The sequence below is a fragment of the Oryctolagus cuniculus genome, chromosome 12 (assembly GCF_964237555.1).
Source record: "Oryctolagus cuniculus chromosome 12, mOryCun1.1, whole genome shotgun sequence".
Classification (NCBI taxonomy): Eukaryota; Metazoa; Chordata; class Mammalia; order Lagomorpha; family Leporidae; genus Oryctolagus; species Oryctolagus cuniculus.
In genome coordinates, this window is record NC_091443.1 from 67099543 (window position 1) to 67119355 (window position 19813).

General features: G+C 41.2%; 1 protein-coding gene across 1 annotated transcript in view; it reads right to left on the reverse strand.

Moving 5' to 3' along the window:
- Positions 1 to 19813, reverse strand: part of FRMD5 (FERM domain containing 5) — a 372357-nt gene that overhangs the window by 324239 nt on the left and 28305 nt on the right. The gene's annotated exons all lie outside the window — the stretch shown is intronic.

Consider the following 19813-nt stretch of genomic DNA (forward strand, 5'->3'; position numbering starts at 1 on the left):
TAGCAGGAAGCTACTCCGAAGTAGAATTTGAGCACCCCAATAGCCGGGCCAAATGCCCACCTCCATAGCACTTCTTGATTACACTCAGCATATCTACTTCCCCAGGTGACTGTGAACTACCTCCTCAAGGGCAAGAAATAGGTCTGCCTTCTCCGTTGTACTCCTGTGTACTGTTAGTGCCTGGAAAAAGGTTAGGCACTCAATAAATACTTGTTGAATGTGTGAATAAATCCTGACTGTGGTCACCATGCACTTCCTTAGCCTTAACAAATGTATTACATTGTTTCTTCAGATCACCTCAAATAAAAATCTCCCACCACTCACATTAATTGGATAACTGCACTGGAGTTCTCTACATATTCCTCACCCTCATGGGACTACTAAAAACCAAGCTGTTAAGAATTTGCTTCAGGGCCGGCACTGTGGCATAGCAGGTAAAGGTGCCGCCTGCAGTGGCAGCATCCCACATGGGCGCTGATTTCAGTCCTGGCTGCTCCACTTCTGATCCAGCTCTCTGCTATGGTCTAGGAAAGCAGAAGATGGCCCAAGTCCTTGGGCTGCTGCACCCACATGGGAGACTCAGAAGAAGCTCCTGGCTCTTGGCTTCGGATCAGCACAGCTCCAGGTGTTGCCGCCATCTGGGGAGTGAAACAGCAGATGGAAGACCTCTCTCTATATATCTGCCCCTCTGTAACTCTGCCTTTCAAATAAATAAATCTTAAAAAAAAAAAATTTGGCTTCAACGCATATGGATGTTCTACCCTTGTTTGGTAACTAGATTGCTAACTATATGAAGCCAAACACCCTGCTATGCATTCTTCACAAGATCTTTTAAAAGAAAGAAATGAACATTTAGTGTGTAACAAATTCTGGAGGGTCTCAGGCAAGAGTATAAAGCTAGTATCTGTCTCCTTCTCAACTCTGCTGTGAGAAGATTTTTAACAAGGCATGTCTTTCACTGCATGGGGAGAGTGTGCAGCTGATTAGAGGCACTGCATGTTGCCTCTTCAAGTGTCTCCACTTCATTCCATATGAGCCAAATTAAATGTTAAGAGACATCATCATCCAATTTTAACCCGACATTCTCTGTCTCTGTATTTCTTCTGGCAAGAGGAAGTCTTTCAAACCTGAGTTCCATTTTATGCTGCTCATTAACCTCTGCACCAGCTCTTAGCAAAGCAAGACAAACGAAACAAACACACCAAGTGACAAGAGGCCTCTGTTCTTTCCTGCTTCTCACTGTCCTCCATACCTTTCACTTCTACAACCCCACTTCCTTCCAGACAATATGTATCCCACATCATGTTTGCTTAGGTTTCCCTGAGCATCCTTACTTACCAGTACACATGTTTTTTGAGTCCTAGTGGAAGACATTATAGAAAACTGAAAACATCAATTACTCTCTGTCTCCCTTGCAGCTAGGATAGAGAATGACTTGGACATTCAGACAGTCCTACCTTGGACTTTTGACTCTGAAAACTATGACAGTAAAACAGGCACTAAGAATACATTCTGCGAGGCCGGCGCCGTGGCTCAATAGGCTAATCCCCCACCTTGCGGCGCCGGCACACTGGGTTCTAGTCCCAGTCGGGGCGCCAGATTCTGTCCCGGTTGCCCCTCTTCCAGGCCAGCTCTCTGCTATGGCCAGGGAGTGCAGTGGAGGATGGCCCAGGTGCTTGGGCCCTGCACCCCATGGGAGACCAGGAAAAGCACCTGGATCCTGGCTCCTGCCATCGGATCAGCGCGGTGCGCCGGCTGCAGCGGCGGCCATTGGAGGGTGAACCAACGGCAAAGGAAGACCTTTCTCTCTCTGTCTCTCTCTCTCACTGTCCACTCTGCCTGTCAAAAATTAAAAAAAAAAAAAAAAAAAAAAAAAAAAAAGAATACATTCTGCTATTAGGTGAGGGCAGCTGCAATATGAAGTATACAGAAATGGCAACAATGCAGCATTGGTGCCTAGTTTTCAGTGCCATAGTGGCAGTGAGGCAAACTGCATTATCCAAAATTCAGAGAGGCAGAAAGTCCTCTCCTGAGTGCCTCCTCTGTAGTGTTATCAGGGGTCCTGGGAGCTGCCCATCCTCCTTTGATGTCCATTTCCCAAGCATGCTTCTGTACCTTTCCTACAAAATTTTCTGAGCTGCTTGATGTCCTTCCAATAAAGAACATCTGTTAAAATCAACTAAAGTCAATTTCTGTTGCTTGCAACTAAGAACTCTGATATTATAACCGACAGACTAGCAGGTAGTAGATATTAATCTTATTTCTGCAAATTAATATTTGTCACAGATCCATTCAGCATTATCAGAACTTTCTTGAGGATTCAGATATTTGAAATATGAGTTACAAAAAAGTAAAATTCACCCCATCTTAAGTAAAGTGCTTTGACAAATGTTAGTCATGTAATAACCATCACAACCAAGATGTAAAAGATATCCATCATGTTAAAAAAGGTGACTTTGTCCTTCTTGCAGTCTATTCCTTCACATATCCAGTCCCTGGCAACCACTAATGTGATTTCTGTCCCTGTGTATTTGCTCTTTGTAAAATGTCATACAAATTATAGTGTGAATTTCTTGTGCCTGACTTCTATCACTTAGCATAATTTGAGATTCAACTATGTTGTTGCAAGTATCAGTAGTCTGCTCCTTTTGTTGTTAAGTAGTATTCCATTTATTGGATATACCACAATTTATTTTCCAATCACCACTTGATGGATACGATAGCCCTTGAAAGAAAGAAATTTATTAAACTAGTTATAGTCTTTATTCTGAGAGCTTAAATAGTAGGAATCTTAGGACAATATAAAAGAAGGAAGGTATTCTCTCAGCATAAAACATTATATTCCATTTTTGAAAGAAATAATATGCTTGAATATATGTATAATGTTTCTTCTTCAAGTGTCCCCTTTTCATATATTTGTAAATATAATGATAGCATTACTGACTCTTCCTAATGTCACAAGAAAATTTCCTCAGGGAAAGATTTCAAGCAAAACGTATGTATATTTTTGTGTCTCCTTTGCCTAGCAGTATCTTGTAGCACAATGCAGTAAAAAGCAGAATGCTACTTCTAGAGCACCTTTTCTCTTCAGTCAACTAACTCCCTAACCCAACGGCAATTCCAAGGCTATGGACAATCTTCATCCTGCAGTAATTCACTCTCCAGGAGAAAAAAAAAATCATTCCCTATTTTCATGACTCTTAAGCATATAAACAACATGATCAGAGGCTGTTATAGTCCATTCAGCCTCTGAGTATTAAAAGAAGTATGATTAACGGAGGTATCAGCATGTAGAAGAAATGTTGGTTTAGAAAAAAATACAATATTTTATAAAACAGAATTCTGACCGCAACTCCGTTTGAAACTCAGTTTGAAAATAAGTATTCCTGTCCATTCTAAGGTTGTTATCTCTTGTAAAGCTTCTTGAGATTTTCAAATTCTCAAGTTTTTATTACTCTTCAAGTATATTTACCATGTACAAGGATTCCAGTCAAAGATGTTGATCATAATTAGATATAATTTAAAATATAAAATAATAAAATTAAGGACAGGCACGTGGCTGCCCCTTGGGAAGCCAGCATCTCCTATCACATTGCCTGGTTCATGTCTCAGATTCTCTGCTTCCAACCCACCTTCCTGCTAAGACATACTGGGAGGAAGCAGATGATGTTCAATTACTTGGGGCTCTGCAACCCATGAGGGAGACCCTGATGGAGTTCCTGGCTCCTAACTTCAGCCTAAGCCCAACCCTAGCCATTGCAGGCATTTGGAGAATGAATCAGCAGATGGAAAATTTCTTTCTTTCAAATAAAAAAAATTAAAACAATATTTTTTAATAAAATAAAGTAAAATCCCAGGCAACTAGGGTACATATTTATACTCAAATGAAGTTAAGTCAATTCAGTCCACATACAAAGATCCAGCAGTAGTGGATTAACAGTATTTTGGATAAAACAAGATATTATTCAATATTTATAAAATGGGGGTAACCATATATTGCAGCATATAATAAAATTCAGAAATGAAATCATGAACTTGGTCATATCACATTTACTGATTGTGGCAGGAGATTTTCCTACTATATTACTGTAAAATTTAACATGTTTGGGAAAGATTCGCTGTGATTTATCACAGGTCACCTTGAACTTTAACAAAATGAAATATATAAATAAGTGAAATCCACCCCCACCTACAAGCTAGTCGTTCTCTATACAGTCTCAAATCTAACATGAGGGTATGTCAAAAAGTTCTTAGAAAAGTAGAATTAACAAAGAGTTTTGGTGCAAAAAAAATTAGCTATCCATGCATAATTTTAATGATATGCATTTTCCATGAACTTCTATTCATTTGAAAGGTAGAGAGTCAGAGATAGATAAATTATGTCAAATTCCACCTCCCCACATCCTCTGCTCCCAATATTTGCAATGTTTTTAAATCCCTTCTCTTTTATTTTTTGAAGTATACTTTTTAAAGTTTTTTTTTTATCTTTATCTACTTGAGAAGCAGAGAGAGAAAGAGAGCGTGAGTGTACTCTACCCTTCCTTCCATCTCCTGATTCACTCTCCAAATGCCAGCAATAGCCAGGACTGAGTAGAGCTAAAGCCAGGGCTCAGAACTCCATTCAGGATTTCCACACAGGTGGCAAGGACCCAAGTAATTGAGTCATCACCTTCTGCCTCCCAGGATTCATGAACAGGAAACTAGAAGTAGAGGTGCCAGGACTCAAACTGGCACTCCACTGTGGGCATCCCAAGCTAAGATTTAACCCAATATGCCACAATGCCCAACTCTAAATCCCTTCTGAACCTCTAAGCAAGGTGACCTGATAAGCATGTCAAAAGATCTGAATCATATCTGATACAGATTTTAAATGTAGGAGGGGGTTGAAAGGCAGAGTAAAAGAGGAGTTGGGGGAGACACAGACCGATATTCCATCTGCTGATTCACTTCCACTGCTATGGCTGGGGCTGAACCAGAAGGTGGCTAGGAATCTGGAACTCCATCAGGGTCTCCCACATGGGAGGCAGGAGCCCAAATACTTGGGCCATTTTCCACTGCTTTTCCAGGCACATTAGCAGAGAGTTAGATTGGAAGCAGAGCAGCCAGGACCCAAACTGGTGCTCCAACATGGGATATTGGTGTGCAAGTGATGGCTTAACCCTCTGTTCATTGTGCCAGTCCCCTGTTAAAGTTTAACAGAAAATACATTATTAACATTATTTCCCTGAGTCTGTCTAGAGGAAGACAAAAAGTTATAACAAATAAAATAAAAATCCTTTATAATCCCAATTCCCAGATATAATCATTATTAAAATTTTAATTTTCAAGGCTGGCAATGTGGCATAGCAGGTTAAGCTACTACCTGCAACACATAGCGGAGTAAGCACCAAATGGGTACTGTTTCCATACCTAGCTGCTCTACCTCCAATCCAGCTTCCTGTTAATGCACCTGGGAAAGCAGAGGAAGATGGCCCAATTGCTGGGTCCCTGTACCCACTGGGAGACCTGGGAAGCTCCAGGCTCCTGTCTCCAGCCTGTCATAGCAGCCATTTAGTGAGTAAACCAGTAGATGAAAGATATCTCCCTCTCTCTCTCTCTTCTCTCTGTAACTCTGCCTTTCAAATAAATTAATTAATTTTTTAAAAAAACCAGACTTTCATTCTCTCATTTCTGGAGGCCAGAAGTGTGACATGAGGTATCACCGGGCTCAAACAAAGGTGTCAGGAAGGCTGTGCTCCCTCCAGAGGCACTAGGGAAGGATTGTTCCTTGCCTCTTCTGGAGAGAGAGAAAAGGACAGAGAGAGATCTTCTATCTACTGGATCACTCCCCAAATGTCTGCAATGATCAGGCTGGACCAAGACGAAGCCAGGAGCCAGAAGCTTCATCGAGGTCCCCCACTTGGGTGCAGGGGCCCAAGCACTTGGGCCATCTTCTGCTGCTTTCCCAGACTCATTAGCAGGGAGCTGGACCAGAAGTGGAGCAGCTGGGACTCCAACCAGCACGGATATGGGATGCCAGCACTGCAGGTCAGGGCTTTAACCCTCTGCGCCACAGCGCCAGCCCCAAACTTTGTAGTGTTAAGCCACCAATTTGGTGATAATTAATTGCAACAGCCACAGGAAATAATATATCTTCAATATTTTTATTAATTCTTTTATATGATTAAAATAATGCTCAAATACACTTGAATTTTAATAAATGTATCTTTTGAATTAAGCCTTTGTATACATAACTGTGATTGTTCTTTCACATGACACACTATAATTTATTTAACCATTCTATTGTACATGTAACTTTAAAAGTGCTTGCTCTATTATAAGTAATGTTGTTATGAACACTTTGATATAAAAATTATTTTCTTGTATTTTTAATTATTTTCTAAGAGAAGCACCCAAGGAGTGAATTTGACAATCTTTTCAGAAACACTGTACCAATTTCAAAATGTAGTCAATATCTCCTTACAATAATCAAGAATTACTTGGTAGTTCTTGCTAACTTAAATCATAAATATTGGCATCTGTTTTAACTTTTTTTTTATTACTAATGATGCTAAATATTTTTCACCTTCATTACTAAACTGTAATTCCTAACTGCATTTGTTGTCCATTTTGCGACATTTCCCGCATTAAGCTATTTGTGAGAGGCTGTTAATATTATTATTTTTTTTTAAGATTTATTTTAAAGGCAGATTTACAGAGAGAGGGAGACAAAGAGGTCTTCCATCCATTGCTTCACTCCCCAAATGGCTGCAACTGCCAGTGCTGGACTGATCCAAAGCCAGGAACCAGGAGTTTCTTCAGGGTCTCCTGCGTCAGTAGCAGGGTCCCAAGCACTTGGGCCATCTTCCACCGCTTTCCCAGGCAGTAAGCAGGGAGCTGGGTAGGAAGTAGAGCAGCTAGGACTAGAACCAGTGCCCATATGGGATGCTGGGGCCATAGCTGGAGGCTTAACCTACTACACCACAGTGTGGGCCCCTATTGTTATTATTTTAAAGATGTTAATGCTTTGCATATTGGCTGCAAATTTTCTCCTAAATTTTTACTTACCTTTTAGGTTTTTTTAATGTTTCTGACATAAAATGACTTTTATTTTTTATGTGGTATATCTTTTGATCTTTTTCTATTTTCTCATTATCTTTATATTTAGGAAGTTCTCCCTATGCAAAGATTAAAACAAATACTTCTATTTTCTTTAATTGACTCTTATTATGGATTATTTAGGAACTTAGGATTTTTTTCTTTTGTAGTTTAGGTTTTTTTCTCCAAAATGAGAAATCAAATCTACTGAGTTTCTTTTTACCTCAACTCAGCTGATATTTCCAAAAGTCAATGAATCATTCCAACTAAAGCAAATGGCAATAGATGTAATATTCTTCAGCATCTTTCAACTCTTTAATTAGTACATCTTTTCTTCTTTAAGATTGATTGATTGATTGATTTGATTTGAAAGGTGGAGTTACAGAGAGAAGATCTTCCACCCCTGGTTCACTCCCCAAATGACTACAATGGCCAGGACTGGACAAAGCCAAAGTCGTAAGTCTAGAACTCCATCAGGTCGGCACCGCAGCTCACTAGGCTAATCCTCGGCCTGCGGCGCCTGCACCCTGGGTTCTGTCCCGGTTGCTCCTCTTCCAGTCCAGCTCTCTGCTGTGGCCCAGGAAGGAAGTGCAGGATGGCCCGGTCCTTGGGCCCTGCACTCTCATGGGAGCAACCAGGAGAAAGCACCGGGCTCCTGGCTGTGGATCGGCGCAGCACAGCAGCCACAACGGCCACTTGAGGGTTGAACCAGCGGGAAAAAGGAAGACCTTTCTCTCTAACTCTGCCTGTCCAAAAAAAAAAAGAACTCCATCAGTATCTCCCACATGGGTACGGGAGCCCAAGCACCTGGACCATCTTCTGCTACTTTCCCAGGTAGCAGGGAGCTTCATCAGAAGTGGAGCAGCCAGGACTCAAACCAGCACTCACATGGGATACTAGTGTCCCAGGTTTGGCAGCTTAATCCGCTGTGCCACAACATCGGCACCCAGCACATCTTTTCTTTAAAAAAAAAAAAAAAAAAAAAAATCTGTCTAGACCACTTGGACTTTTCAATACAAAAATGGGTTTTACCTCCAAGCAACTGGTACTGACTGCCTAGAACACAGTATTACCAAAAATGCTCTACAGAAGAGTACCTGCATTACTGATGACAGTTAAAAAAGAGATCACAGCAATAAATGCTCTCTCTGCACCAGACACCTGAATCCTGAAGGGCAGGACTTTATTCTCCATTCTTCATCCTCTTTACTTGGCCTACCTCCTTTCCAGTGACTGATGTCCAGTCCAAGGCCTTCTCTCTGAAGCACTGTAAGCATTTGAAGGAGGTATATTATTATAATCATAGTTTAACTTCAAATTCATTACAGAGTCACAAAAAGTCCATGTTCGACAAAGCAGAACACTGCTTCTATTCATCCTCTACTGTAAGATATACTGATGCTAATACCAATTAACACTATAATCCTCACATCACATAAAGTGACTAGAAACTCTATAACCAATGAATTAAGAAGATAACCAATCCCTTTGAAAGAGGGAATAATTTATTAGAACTATTAGAGAAAATCAAACTGTTTACATTGAGAAATATCAAGGAAATGACTAGTCAACAGAATAGACCATGGCTTAGTTCATGTGCCTGTTTAAACGTCACTCTCATACTCTGTGATTTTTAATTTAGGAGAGAATTAATTTTACAATTAATACTGGCATTTTTCAAAACTAATATTTTTAAGTCAGACTAGACTGATTCTTTCCAAGTTAAGAATTCTTTCACACGTAGATCATCACCTATTTGATTAAGTTCTAAGGAGGATTCATGGGAGAATCATGCATATAGAACTGCTCACTGTCAAAATCAATTTTAAGATTCTTATCTTTAATTCGTGCATGTCAGTGCCAATTTTACACAACTATAATAGTAATGACAAGAATTATTTGATATAAAAGTTTTCTTAATAGCTCCACGTTCTGTATGCTAGCCAATGGAACCCAACAACACATAAGAAAGATACCAAGTGGGATTTATCCCTGGTATTCAGAGATGGCTGAACAATTACCAATCAATCACTGTGATACATCACATTAACAAACTGAAGAACAAAACCGTATGATTATCTCAATAGATACAGAGATAGCATTTGATAAAATACAACATCCTTTCATGATGAAAACTTTAAGCAAATTGGGTATACAAGGAACATTCTGCAACACAATCAAGGCAATTTATGACAAACCCACGGCCAGTGTCCTATTGAATGGGGAGATGTTAGAAGTATTCCTACTAAGATCCAGAACCACACAAAGATGCCCACTTTCACCACTGCTATTCAATATAGTCCTGGAAATTTTAGCCAGAGCCATCAGGCAAGAAAAAGCAATTGAAGGGACACAAATTGAGAAAGAGGAAGTCCAACTACACCTATTTGCAGATGACATGATTTACATATAAAAAAGCCAAAAGATTCCACTATTGAAACTTATAGAAGAGTTTTGTAAAGCAGCAGGATATAAAATCAACACACAAAAATCAAGAACTTTTGCATACACAGGCAATGCCATGTATGATAAAGAACTTCTAAGATCAATCCCATTCACAATAGCTGCAAAAAAAAATTAAATACCTTAGAATAAATTTAACCAAGGAAGTCAAAAACTCTTGATAGGAATTACAGAACATTAAGGAAAGAAAAAGAAAAGGACAAACAAATGGAAGAATCTTCCATCTTCATGGATTGGAAGAATCAATATAATCAAAATGTCAATACTAACAAAAGCAATTTGCAGATTCAATCTGATATCAATCAAAAAACCAAGGACATTCTTCCCAGATATAGAAAAAATTACGCTCAAATTCATATGGAAACAGAGGAGACTCTCAATAGCTAAAGCAATCTTTTACAACAAAAACAAAGCTGGAGGCATCACAATACCAGATATCATGATATACTACAGGGTAGCTATATTCAAAACAGCTTGGTACTGCACAAAAACAGATGGATAGGCCAGCGCCATGGCTCACTAGGCTAATCCTCCACCTGTGGCGCCAGCACCCCAGGTTCTAGTCCCGGTCGGGGCACCGGATTCTGTCCCAGTTGCTCCTCTTACAAGCCAGCTCTCTGCTGTGGCCCTGGAGTGCAGTGGAGGATGGCCCAAGCCCTTGGGCCCTGCACCTGCATGGGAGACCAGGAGAAGCACCTGGCTCCTGGCTTCGGATCAGTGCGGTGCACCCGCCACAGTGCACCAGCTGCAGCGGCCATTGGGGGGTGAACCAACGGAAAAGGAAGACCTTTATTTCTGTCTGTCTCTCACTGTCCACCCTGCCTGTCAAAAAAAAAAAAAAAAAAAAAAAAAAAAAACAGATGGACAGATCAATGGGACAGAATAAAAATGCCAGAAATCAATTTATGTATCTACAGCCAACTTATCTTTGACAAAAGACCTAAACTCAATCCCTCAAGCAAGGACAGTCTCTTCAACAAATAGTGCTGGTAAAACTGGATCTCCACATGCAGAAGTAAAAGCAAGACCTCTACCTTACACGTTACACTAAAATCCACTCAAAATGGATCAAAGACCTAAATCTACAACACAATACTACCAAATTATTAGAAAACACTGGTGAAACCCTTGCAAGACATTGGCATAGGCAAAGACTTCTTGGGAAAAACCCAGAGGCACAGGCAATCAAAGCCAAAATTGACAAATGGGATTACATCAAATTAAGAAGGTTCTGCACTGCAAAGGAAACACTCAGCAAAGTGAAGAAGCAACTGACAGAATGTCAGAAAATGTTTGCCAAGAATCCAGTTGATAAAGGTTAATATCCAGAGCAAGAAATTCAACAACACAACAAACAATCCAGTTAATAAATGGACAGGATCACTAGCCATCATGGAAATGCAAATCAAAACCACAATGAGGTTTCACCTCACCCCTGATAGAATAGCTTTCACACAGAAATCAACAAACGACAAATGCTAGCAAGGATGTAGGGGGAAAAGGTACATTAATCCACCATTGGTGGGAATGTAAATTTGTCAGCCACTGTGGAATAAAGTATGAAGATATCTCAGAAATCTTTAATTTTTTAAAGATTTATTTATTTATTTGAAAGAGATACACAGAGAGAGAAGGAGAAGCAGAGAAAGAAGTCTTCCATCTGCTGGTTCACTCCCCAGATGGCCACAATGGCCAGGGCTGCGCTAATCCAAAGCCAGAAGCCAGGAGCCAGGAGCTTCTGCTGGGTCTCCCACGTGGGTGCAGGGGCCCTAGAGTTGGGCCATCTTCCACTGCCTTCTCAGGCCAGAGCTGGATCAGAAGTGGAGCAGCCAGGACTCAAAGCAGCACCCACTTGGGATGCTGGCACCGCAGGCAGTGGCTTTACCCTCTCTGCCACAGCACTGGCCCTGATTCCTCAGAAATCTGACTACAGACCTACCATATAACCAAGCTATCCCATTCCTTGGAATTTACCCAAGGCAAATACAATCAACATATGAAAGAGTTATCTGTATCCCTATATTTATTGCAGCTCAATTCACAATAGCTAAGATATGGAATCAACTCAAATGTCCACCAAATGAAGACTGGATAAAAAAAGTATGAGATATGTACACCATGGAATATTACACAGTGATTAAAAAAATGAAATCCTGTCATTTGCAACAAAACAATGCAACTTGAAACCATTAAATTAGTGAAATAAGCCAGTCCCAAAAGGGCAAATACAATATGTTCTCCATGATCTGTGGTAACTAATAGAGCACCTAAAAGGTAATCTATAGAAGTGAAATTGACACTCTGAGATGGAAGTGAACATAAACTATACCTTCATGCCCAATCACAGTGCAGTAATCAATTTGTACATTGTTAAGAATTAAAACTCGAGGCCAGCGCCACAGCTCACTTGGCTAATCCTCCGCCTGCGGCACCAGTACCCCAGGTTCTAGTCCCGGTTGGGGCACCGGATTCTGTCTCAGTTGCCCCTCTTCCAGGCCAGCTCTCTGCTGTGGCCCAGAAAGGCAGTGGAGGATGGCCCAAGTGCTTGGGCCCTGCACCCACATGGGAGACAAGGAGGAAGCTCCTGGCTTCAGATCGGCGTAGCAGCCATTTGGGAGGTAAACCAATGGAAAAGGAAGACCTTTCTCTCGTCTCTCTCTCTCTCTCTAACTCTGTCAAAAAAAAATAAAAAATTTAAAACTCAAGGCTAGCACTGTGGCACAGTGGATTAAAGCCCCAGCCTGAAAAACCATATGGGTGCCAGTTTAAGTCCTGGTTCAAGCCAGAAAATCCTGGCTTTGGCCTGGCCCAGCCCCAGTCATTGCGACCATTTGTGGAGTAAACCAACATATAGTACACCCCTCTCTCTCTCGCTCTCTCTCTAGCTCTACCTCTCTCTGTAACTCTGCTATTGAGATAAATTTTAAAAATCTTAAAAAAAAAAAAAATTAAAACTTAGGGCTGGCATTTTGCCACAGCTGGTTAGGCCACCACCTGCAACACTGGCATCCCATATGGGCACCGATTCATGTCCTGGCTACTTCACTTCCAATCCAGCTCCCTGATAAAGGCCTGAGAAAAGCAGTACAATATGGCTTAACTACTTGAGACACTGCTACCTACGTCAGAGACCCAGAAGAAGCTCCTAGCTTCAGCCTAGCCCAGTGCTAGCTAGCCCTTGTGGCCATATGAGAAAGGGACAGATGGAAGCTATCTCTAGCTCTCTCTGAAGTTGACTTTAAAGTTTTAAAAAAATATATTCATTTATTTGAGAGGCAGAGTTACAATCAGAGAGGTTCTCTACCCACTAGTTCACTACTCAAATGGCCGCAATGGCCAGGGTTGGGCCAATCTGAAGCCAGGTGTTTCTTCCAGTCTCCCACGTGGGTGCAGGAGTCCAAGCAGTTGGGTCATCTTCCACTGCTTTCCCAGGCCATCAGCAGGGAGCTGGATCAGAAGTGGAACAGCCAGGACTCAAACGAGCACCATAGGCAGAAGCTTAACCTACTCGCCACAGTGTTGGGCCCTTAATAAATTGTTTTAATAAAGATTTGTTCTTTTTTTTTTTAAGATTTATTTATTTGAAAGTCAGAGTTACACAGAGAGAGAAGGAAAGGCAGACACAGAGATAGAGAGACAGAGTCTTCCATCCGCTGGTTCACTCCCCAGTTGGCTGCAATGGCCGTAACTGCACCAAGGCCGTACCTGCATCAATTTGAAGCCAGGAGCTCCTTCCAGGTCTCCCACGCGGGTGCAAGGGCCCAAGGACTTGGGCCATCTTCTACTGCTTTTCCAGGTCATAACAGAGAGCTGGATCAGAAGCAGAGCAGCCAGGACTCAAACTGGCACACATATGGGATGCCAACACTGCAGGTGGCAGCCTTGCCCACTAAGCCACAGCACCAGCCCCTAATAAATTTATTTTAAAAATTTCTTCTCTCCTTGTTGGTCCTTGATCAATATCATTTCAGGATTGTGAAGGCTATTTTTTCTCCCATTGCTTACAACTTCAGATTGCTCTATTTATTCTCTCCTATGCTCACATGTAATCACTGGCCATGGAGAATTCACATGAAAAATGCATGAGTCCTGGATAAATTGACTTTATTGCATCAATAGGAGCTGATAAATATAAAACATATCCCCTTAACAAAACACTTATTTAAGACTTCTGTATCATACTTGGGTTTATTCTCTTCACCCTCATTTATCCTTGCCTTCCTGAAAGGCTTCAGTCACCTTTTATCTTATATGTAATCCTTCTTGGCATTCCAAACCCTTTGTCGTCTGTCAAGTCTCTTAAATTCACCTTCATTTCTCTGGATCTTACATGAAGGTTACCTTTAACCAAATGATTCCTTTGAAACTGGAAACAACAAAAGCAAAATTTAAATATTTTGAGGAAAAAAAAATTGTTTTAATCTCTGATACCTGAGAGTACCAGGTACAAGAACTAGCGCTGTGGCATAGTAGGTTAAGCCTCCACCTGCAGAACCAGCATCCCATATGGGCAGAGGTTCCGAGTCCTGGCTGTTCCTCTTCCAATCCAGCTCTCTGCTTATGGCCTGGGAAGACAGGAGAAGATGGCAGAAGTGCTTGGACTCCTGCACCTATGTGGGAGACCTGGAAGAAACTTCTGCCTTGTGGCTTCAGATCAGTCCAACCCAGTCCATCTGGGGAGTGAACCAGCGAATGGAAGATCTTCCCCCTTCTCTTTGTCTGTAACTCTGCCTCTCAAATAAAAAATTAATAAATCTTAAAAAAAATTACCAGGTGGAAAGAAGGCAGTGGAGATTAGTGAAGTTCCTAAGGAAAAAAAAAAATGAAAGGAGACAAAAGGGCTGGCAGAGAGGTGCTGAGAGCAGAATTATCCTGAACAATATTCAAGCATGCATCTCTTCCCAGTAATGACAGTGGAGCATGAAGCCACCCCAGAACACACTGGGTCAGACTTTATAGGAGTTTACTTAATGACAGCAGATTTCTACAGACCCTTGGATCACCACCAATCAAAACACATGAGCTCCAACATAATCAGAGGTAGAATACAAAACTCAGCCTTTTATATATCGCCTTGTGTACAGAAATATGCTCTTTTATTCTGGGAAAGGAGATAACATCAGCATTTAAATTATTCCTTCTTGATTTTAAATATCACTTTGTAAGGTATTCTCAAATACAGAGCTTCAAAACCTACTTTTTCCATCTTATTAAAAACTATTTTGTTGGGGCCAGCAGTGTGACAGAGGATAAAGCTGCTGCCTGCAATGCAGGCATCCCATATGGGCACCAGTTCGAGTCCCGGCTGCTCTACTTCTGATTCAGCTCTCTGCTAATGTGCCTGAGAAAAGCAGCAGAGGATAGCCCAAGTGCTTGGGCCCCTGCACCCATATAGGAGACCTGGAAGAAGCTCCTGGTTCCTGGATTCAGCCTGGGCCAGCTCTGGCTGTTGTGACCACTTGGGGAATGAACCAGCCAATGGAAGATCTTTCTCTCCCTCCCTCCCTCTCTCTCTGTAACTGCCTTTCAAATAAATAAAAAATATTATTAAAAAAATAATTACAAAGTCTTTGCTTTTAGAATTAAATGTAGTGATTTTTCTGAATATTAGCTTGCAATTTCAAAAAATGGGACATGCTGTTATCTTTTCAATTTATTACAGGGCCAGCGCTGTAGCCCAGTGGGTTAAAGCCCTGACCTGCAGCACCGAATCCCATAAGGACACTGGTTTGAGTCCCAGCTGCTCCACTTCCAAACCAGCTCTCTGCTAATGGCCTGGGAAGGCAGCAGAGGATGGCCGAAGTGCTTGGATCCCTGCACCCACATGGAAGACCTGGAAGAGGCTTCGGCTCCTGGGTTCAGATCAGCTCAGTTCTGGCTGTTGCAGCCATTTGGGGAGTGAACCAGCAGATAAAAGACCTCTCTGTCTCTACCTCTCTCTATAACTCTGCCTTTCAAATAAATTTTAAAAATCTTCAAAACATATTACAAATAAGCACAGAACTAACAAAACTAAATAAATCTCCTAAGAATAAAATAGTAATTTATGCTACTTATGATTGTTCTCCAAGATGCCCATTCATTTCAATACTACATTCAGTATACCATTCTATCTTCTAAATTAATTTCAATAAAACAAAGCTGTTAAGATAGACAGTGATCACTCAAAATTACTTAAAAACACTCAGATAAAAAATTTTCCTTCCCCTAACCAGGAAAAAAAGAAAACAGTGGGGACAGCATTGTTGTGTAAGGGGTTAAGTCACCACCCCTGATGCCTGGATCTCATATGAGTGCCAATTTGTGTCCCAGTTGCTCCACTTCAAATCCAGCTCCCCGTCTTTGCACACGGGAAAGCAGCAGAAGATGGTCTAAGTGCTTGGGCCCCTGCCATTCACACAGGAGACCCAGAAGAAGCTCTTGGCTCTGGCCTGGCCTGGCCTGGCCCAAACCCAAACTATTGTGACTATTTGGGGAGTGAACTAATGAATGGAAGATGTTTGTCTGTCCGTCTGTCTCTCTCTCTGACTCTGCCTTTCAAATAAATAAATCTCTAAAAAAAGAAAAGAGTACAAAAATTGACTAGCTTTAGATATCAGAAAAGGAAGATACTTCCATTTCAGCAACAGAAGAGATAAGAGTTTTTCCCCCAATGTCTACAGTGATTGAAGCCTAGCAAAGAACCTTAATTCCATCTGGGACAGAGGAGTCAGATCAACAAGATCTTCTGGTCAGTATTGGGGGAGCGGAAATATCTGACTCTTCCATTCACATCCACAAGATATGTCATGATAAAATATCCTGAACTCTACTACAGACCAACAAATTGGCTTAACCAAGGAAAAAGTACATTAGGTTTCAAACACATCTAAAAGAAGCAAGCAGAAAGTTCAGAGAAAAGGCAGTGATTTAAGAAACTCAAAAGCCACAAGGAAGAGAAATTCAATATCAAGTAAGAAAACCTACATGCTGCTTACATGTTTAATACTCCAGTCAGGCTTGTTAAAAAGGTAAAAAACCAAGGGCCGGTGCCGTGGCTCGCTTGGCTAATCCTCCACCTGCGGCACTGGCATCCCATGCAGGTGCCGGGTTCTAGTCCCGGTTGCTCCTCTTCCAATCCAGCTCTCTGCTGGGGCCCAGGAAAGCAGTGGAGGATGGCCCAAGTACTTGGGCTCCTGTACCCACATGGGACACCAGGAGGAAGCACCTGGCTCCTGGCTTCAGATCGGCATAGCTCCGGCCGTAACGGCCATTTATGGGGTGAACCAACAGAGAGAAGACCTTTCTGTCTCTCTCTCTCTAGAAAACAAAAAAATAAATAAATAATAAAAAAAATAAAAACAAGCTAAAAACCAGGGGCCGGTGCTATGGCATACATAGCAGGTAAAGCCACCACTCACAGCACCAGCATCCCATATAGGCACCGGTTCGAGACCTGGCTGCTCCACTTCCGATCCAGCTCTCTGCTATGGCCTGGGAAAGCAGTAGAAGATAGCCCAAGTCCTTGGGCCCCTGCATGTGCTTGGGAGACTCAGAAGAAGCTCCTGGTTCCTGACTTTGGATCAGCTCAGCTTCAGCCATTGCAGCCATCTGGGAAGTGAACCAGCAGATGGAAGACATCTCTCTTTCTCTCTCTGCCTCTCCTTCTCTCTCTAACTCTGACTTTCAAATAAATAAATAAATCTTTTTTTTTAAAAAAAAAAGCTAAAAACCCAGTTCAACTTTTTCATAGGAGAAAACTACTACAGCCACTTCTACTCTACAGAGTAAAAAACTATCATTCTTAAAAAGAGGATGGGGACTAAGGGCAGAGCAAAGTTGCTGCCAAAAACTAGAGATATAGGATGAAAGCATAAAGAATGCAAGCAAATTGTAACTAAAAATGAGGAAAAGAGATCTATTTAAAACAACAACAAAAACATGCTACAGGGGCCAGCATAGCAGTGCAGCAAGTTAAGCATAGTATACGAGAGCACCAGTTCAAGTCCTGGCTGCTCCACTTCCAACCTAGCACCCAGCTAATGTGCCTGGGAAAGTGGCAGAAGATGGTTCAACTACCTGGGCCCCTGCCACCCAGGTGGCAGACCAGGATGGAGTTCCAGGCTCCTAGCCTCAGCATGGCCCAGCCCCATTGTTGTGGTTATTTGGGGAGTGAATAAGATGGAAGATTTCTTTGTCTTTCTTTCTTTGTCATACTGCCTTTCAAATAAATCTCTAAAAAAAGATTAAAAATAAATGCAAAACAGTACATATCACATTTCCAAAGATTAATAAGTCTATAGCTGAGTAACACATTAAAATTCACAAAACACTTTCATATACATTTTCTAATTTTTTTTCACATCTTCATACAACTCTGGGAAGCAGGCTAGGCAGGTATCATTATCACTTCTAATTGACTGAAAAACACATACCCAAAAAAAGTCACAAAAGTCAAGCAGCTCACTCAAGGTCTCATAGGTAGTATGAAGCAAAGCCAATAATCCATTTCGTTTTCTGAGTCCAAATATGATGCTTTAACTAAAACAATTATTAAATAAAACTCCTCAAACCCAGCATATGCATTCTAATAAAATTCAGCTCAATTGAACCATGCACTGCTTACTCATCAGTTCTACAGCCAATCTCAGAATTGTCAATATAGAACTGCTTTCACACTCTGGTAATTTCTGGAAGAAACTTAATGAAGAAAGGATTTCAGAACTGAATCTGCCTTAAAAATATTTTTGCTTTAACGATTATAATTGCATGTAATGAATTCTACTTTACCTTTTCAACATTGATGAGCCACTGCCAATGTTTGTCAAAACTATAACAAAATATAATGTCTGTTTCCCCATGGCAAATCCCTGCTTGTTCCCTTACCTATTTCCATAATGTATTGTCATTTATAACCTCTGACAGTTGTGCCACATTTCTTACGTTACTTAGAAACCAAGCACAGTAATTTTAGAAGGTTTTGTACTAGAAATTGGTTTCCTGAAGAAGTGATAACCCCCACTTTTTATTACAGCTAAACTCATGAAATATAACTTAGTTTCCATATACTATGTTTCAGTATAAAAAAAAACTTTAAAATATTCAAGATTTCAACAAATCTTTTGATTAGTATGATCAGATTTCTCATATTTTCCCTTCAGCCAATAAACAGTTGAATTTGAGAGCTCTAGCAAGACAGTACTTTGCAGAATGAAAAGCACTACTCCAGATTAACCATAGGATGCTGAGCAAGTCACTTTACTTCTCTGGTTCTTGGTTTCATTTTCTAAATTCTAAACAAAGAGTTCAGTAGCTTTCAGGATTTTATACTTTTTGTCTCTTTTGTTTTGTTATAGTAGAGATATCCTTTTTTCCCCCTAACAATTTGTCATGTGGAAATTCAATATCTAAAAAACTGATGGGAGGGCAGCAGCGCTGTGGCATAGTGGATTAAGCCTCTGCCTGTGGCCCTGGCATCCCATGTGGGTGCCAGTTCTAGTTTCAGCTGCTCCTCTTCCACTCCAGCTCTCTGCTATGGCCTGGGAAAGCAATGGAAGATGGCCCAAGTGCTTGGACCCCTGCACCAGTGTGGAAGACCCAGAAGAAGCTCCTGGCTTTGGATCAGCCCAGCTCTGGCCATTGTAGCCACTTGCAGAGTGAACCAGTAGATGGAAGACCTTTTCTCTCTCTTGCTTGCTCTCTAACTCTACCTCTCAAATAAATAAATCTAAAAAAAAAAAAAAAAAAAAAAAAAAAAGCTGATGGGGGTCTGGGGGTCTGGGTCGAGGCATTTATTGTAGTGGTCAAGACAGCAAGACAACAGTTAAGACCCCCACATCCACACCACTGTGTCTGCGTTTGATATGCAGCTCCCCTTTCAATTCCAGCTCCTAATGCAGATCCTGGGAGGCAGCATTAAGGACTCAAGTAATTGGGTTATTGCCACTCACATGGGAGACTTGGGTTGAGTTCAGAGCTCCCAGCTTTGGCACAATCTAAGCCACTGCAAGCATTTGGGGAGTGAACCAGAAGATGGGGGAACTCTCCTGCTTTTTCCCTTTTATTCTCTCTCAGCCTCTCAAATAAATAAAGCCTTTTTAAAACTGATAGAAGCATCCCCTTAAAAAATTTTTTTAATAAAAAAAAATGACAGAAGCAGAGCCATTCAGTACAGGATACTCAGTTCCCGCTCACTCAGCTCCTCAGTCCCCAGCCTCTTACCCCAAACATTCAATGAACTATGTCTGAGGGACACAGTAAAAGCCAGGACTGCACTCTTTCATGTTTCTTCCAA